Genomic DNA, 5,189 nt, shown 5'->3' on the forward strand with positions numbered 1-5,189 from the left:
TATAAAGGGGAGTTATCTTTGTCCCCATAACGTGGCATTTCACATTAGGTAGATGTTATTTCCAAGGGCAGCTCAAGGCCAAACTATCCTCCCATCCACACGCCTCCCTCCCTCTTCAACAGGACAGTGTTGAGTCGACTTCATTCTTAGTATGAAAAACATTCTCAGAAATAGAATTAAAAGTTAACACACAAGGCTTTCGTGGGACCATTTTGGGGTCCTAGCTCGGAGTTTAAAACAAAGAATCAAACACAAAGTCCCATCCTGGTGATGAGCCAAGACTGTTCTAAAATGAGACAGACAGGAACACGAACAGGCCAACGCTTTGAAACACGGATAAGACAACAGACAAGACTCTGACAAGATTTGATCAAAGCGAGAACGAATACAAATAAAATTCAGTGGGAATGAATCAGGACAGAACTACAATACAGCAGAGATTTCAGCATCGGAAGAAAATGTAGGAAGAGTTTTATGCCAATAAAGTTAAAAACTTGGATGAAATGAACAATTTGCTAAACAACTTAATTCACCGACTTGAAATAGAAGGCAGACTTCTGGGTGAAGATAATGGATTGAAACCATGCATCTAACAGTCTTCCCTCCCTAATCCCCACTAAAACAACGGTACAGACTTTCTCTTTCACTTCCCACTTTTAGGGTTTAGTCCCTTTTCTGCTCTGTTGCATGATCTGCCATTCATTTCCACTGAGATCGGTTTTGGCTTTTTTTCAAATTAAGACAAATTTTTTTAGAGCAATTTTAGGTCCGCAGCAAAATTGAGGGGAAGGTCCAGAGAGGTCTCCTATAGCCCCGGCCCCCACAAGGAATCCTTTTTAGGGGGAAAAAAGAAATTGGAAGCTGGAAATCAGATGGACAAGTGGTAAGTAACTCAGCAGTCTGGAAAAGGCAGTGCCTCACACAGCACTGGCTCAGCCACCCTCCTTTCCGATGACCACTGCCCAAAAGACCCTTGAGGGCAGCTTCTCACGAGGGCATGGCACCACTGTGTCCGGTGTCTCTGGTGAGAAAGTTGGGCGTCTCTCTCCAGGTGTTCCCAAAGTCGGGAACACACAAGGACAGAAGGAATGCCATGTTCTCTTCCATTCTCTCCAACCCGTCAGGGAGAAGACCCTCCACTTCTTTGCATCCTTGGGCCCTGGCTTCCCTGTCCCCATAAAGGCAGGGCTTCTGCTCCCTCCGTGGGGCCGGGGAGGGGACCAGAGTGTGAGGCCGGCACTCTCTTACCTTCCCAACACCCACAACCCGCAGCACATGCCCAGACCCACTGAATCCCACCACTGAGCAGAACAGTCTGGAAGTCGGGCCCCTGCTACTCATGTAAGTTGTCTGTTTTTAACTCTCCTGTAGAAGCGAGGAAATACAAACATTGATTGTCTCTAACTTGTTTGCATTTAAAATGATCACATTTGGTAAATTGGATGTAAATGAGTCCCTGGTCACGTAACATTTTTTAAATGTAATAGAATTTACTTCAAAATGTTTTAAATTTTCGTTTTCAAACGGTGCTCTCAGAGAGAATTCTTCAGCAATCTGGCATCTCTTAGCTTTTATCAGGTTATGGGAAATGAGCAGAAGTCAGAGAATGAAGTCATTAACATTATCATAGCAAAAGAAGTTATTCTATTTTCTGGATCATGTGGCTCCCAATGTCCAGAAGGTAGAGGAAGAAAATGTATTTTTAAAGAACGAAAACATTTCTAAATTTGCTGAACGGGATTTTGCTTTAATTCTAAGAGCTAACGTTTATGGAACGTTATCTCTGTGCCTGTCCCTGGTTCCAGAATTGTTCATGCATTAACTCATTCTCACAGCCATCCAGTAGGCCAGCAGGAGCCACTATGACCCCATTTTCCGGATGAAGAAACTGAGGCTAAGTAACTTGTCCAGGGTCACCTGGATAGGAAATGGGGATTCCAAGTTTGTCTGAATCAGAGCCCGAGTTTTTAGTCAATATACATCCTGACATATTTTTCCGGAATTTTGTCTCAACTTTCTCCATATCTGCTGCTTCTAATACTTCATTTTTCTCAGGCTTGAGAAAACTAAACTCCTGCTCAGATAAGGAAAGAATCTTCTACCCACTGGGATGCTCGGTTTCTCTGCCAAGGGAATTCGGAGCCTGACGTACCTACATGGCCGTCAGACTTGAGTACTAAAAGCCTGGTGTCAATCTGGCCTCACAGTCGTGCTTCCCTGAGGTTCTGCTCTAACATGTTTGGTTTGGTCAACGGTGACATTCAGAGGGCTGGCAGCACCTCGATTATGCTGGTCCCCTGGCATCTACCCACGAGAGTCCCTCACTGGCCTATCCCTGTGGGCTCAGTGAGCACCCTGCCCCCCAGAACACCCTTCTCTCGTCCTTCCTGGGCACGCAGAAACCTCCCAGATTACCCATGCCTCATCGTTACCAACTGGGGCCCCAACTGGGTCGCCAGTTTGACTCCTTTAAAGTACCCTAAAGAGGGGCCGCAGCTGTGAGCATTTCACAGCCACCCACTTGACCGCCTTTATCACAGCTCCCCTGAAATTCACCCCCGCACACACTTCATGCCTTGGTTCCACCTTACTTCTGAATTCGTGGGGACCTAGTTCTTGGACCATGTATTCAGCTCAGACTTTGGCCCCCTCTGACCCTGCTGCCCATGTTTGCCCACCAGCTCAGGGTCCCCTCCTGAGCTGTGTGGCCCTCTCTCCACAAGTGGCCCTCCGCCACCTGGAGTGGGAAGCAGACAATGGAATCCCATCAGTGACAGAGAGAGAGAAAGAGAGAGGAGAGAGGGAGCACCCGTAAAAAGTAGACACTTTGCCATTGTCACTTAATCCTCACAACTACTCTTAATTTATATATCCCCCACTTCATTCCGGAAATGGGTTAAGAAGCCTTATGAGACTGCATAAAAGACCAACCAGCATGAATTAAAAGCAGAACCAAAATAAGAAACAACAGGGCACATAAACCAAGATTAAAGTGCAAAGTGTGCGACAGGAACCCTTTGTCTTTAATACCCCCACAGCCAATGAGAGAAGGAGACCCTGAGCAGGAACAGGAGGCAGCCATGCCATTTCTGGTTGACAGGTGAGGAAATAGATCAGAAGGTTGAATGACTGGTCCAAGTTCACATGGCCAGAGGTGGCAATGAGAGCTCAATCTAGGCGTGCCCAAACAGAAGACTCTTCCTAAGTCTCTAAGACTCCCCCAAGCTCTCTGCTGGGTCCAGCACTTCTTCTTGAACAAGCAGCATCCATCAGCCATAGTGGTGTGGGCTTGTCCCTCGGGACCACGGCGATGAGGGGAGTGGGGTCTCACCACTGCTCTGTCCCAGCAGAAGCATCACCCCACAGCACCGGACACAGGCCAGGGAGCAGGGAGGCAGCCTGCAGGATGGCCGCACTTCTGTGCGACCACCTGTTCCTTGCTCCCTGGCCCCACCCCCAAGGCCCCACACAACTAACAGGCTTGTCGTCTGGGGAGACAACATTAGACTCATCGTTACCATTCCACTAAATAAGTCGTTTTAAATTAATTACATTGCACTCTGGAAAGAATTAGCTCTGGTTGACTTTTCAGTTCCCGCTGATTATCGTGTTGGCAGAATTCATTAGGCCCATAGATAAACCTGAGTGCGTGCTCGCGTGCACTGGGTATAGACACGCTCACTGGCCCCGACATAGGTCAGTGCCAGGAGCCCCAGCATGTGAGGAAATAGTCTGTGGTTGGGCATCACGGCCTCGGGTCCACCTGTGACCTCTCCCGGGGCCACAGCCCCTCTGCGCCAGTCATTAGCCTGGATTGTTGTATCAGGCTGTGAACGGCCTCGGCACTGGCTGGCTTCGCCCTTCATCTCTCTCTTTGGGTCTGTGGGAAAATCTGTGAACTAACATGTCAACTGTTTTCCTCTCAATTTGAGAGTCTCCAAGAAGAGCTGGATGGGGCCCTGCAGGAAGGTGACGAGGACACACAGTTCTTGGGCCTGGACCCTGAGCTGAGGAACAGGCTAGAGAGGACGGGTGGTGTGGCGTGCACACACATGAACGATCACGGGCGTGAGTCCCACCTTGGCCTCCGCAGTGGACTGAATGTCTGGGCCCCCCCAACATTCATGTGCTGAGACCTAACCCCCAATGCAATGGTGTTTGGAGGTGGAGCATCTGGAGATAACTAGGTCATGAGGGTGAAGCCCTCATGGATGGGATTAGTGCCCTTAGAAATGAAACCCAGAGAGCTCCCTCGCCTTCTTCCCACCACGTCAGGAGACACTGAGAAGATAGCAGTCTGCATCCCAGAAGAGGTCTCTCCCCAGAACCCCACCACACTGGCACCCTCATCTCGGACTTCCAGCCTCCAGAACTGGGAGACAAATGTCTGTTGTTTATAAGCCGTCCGGCCCGTCTGTGGTAGCAGCCCGAGCTGACTAAGACAGCCACCTCCCCTTCACCTCTCAAGCCTCCATTTCCTCCGCAGTCAGAGGGAGTAACAGAGCCGTCTGGTAGAACGGTTGAGAGTACCAGCATGTGTAGTGTTGATAGCTGAATTGTGATGGAGTACTTACCATGTGCCGGACACTGCTCTGAACACACGGACCAGTTCATTCAATCCTGACCACAACCCTATGTGGCAAGTACAATAATTATTCCCATTTCCAGGTGAGAAAATTTAGGGACAGAAAGGTCAGCATTAATCAGGTGGTCCAAGACACAGTCAGTGATTGTGACAGAGCTGCCTCTGCAGCTAAACGGCCAGCTCCATAACCCTAGCTCTTAGCCCCAGTGCCTTACTGATTAAGAGATAATACACACAACATTTCCTAGAAATTCTGGCATATAGAAAAACTCAACTACTGTTAGCTGTTATTGTTGTTACTTTTATGCCTTAGTGGGATGGAGAAGAAAGACCAAACAAGGGTAAGGACACAGAAATTCCACTGGAAGGGGCCCCTCAATCCTAGGTTCCTAGCTTCCCACTGTAACCCAAGACCTTCGGGCTGAAAGAAATCCATTGCAGAAGCTGTTCTCTCCATAGATACTTTAATAATTTTCCCAAACACAGAATGGTGGGTTTGGAGTGCCGGAAAGGAAGCTGAGTAACTCTTTAGCCCACCTCACTCACCTTACAGATAAGGAAACTGAGGCCGGGAAAAGTCATGGAGAGGCGTGGGGGGGTGGAA

The sequence above is a fragment of the Rhinolophus ferrumequinum genome, chromosome 27, assembly GCF_004115265.2.
Source record: "Rhinolophus ferrumequinum isolate MPI-CBG mRhiFer1 chromosome 27, mRhiFer1_v1.p, whole genome shotgun sequence".
Lineage (NCBI taxonomy): Eukaryota > Metazoa > Chordata > Mammalia > Chiroptera > Rhinolophidae > Rhinolophus > Rhinolophus ferrumequinum.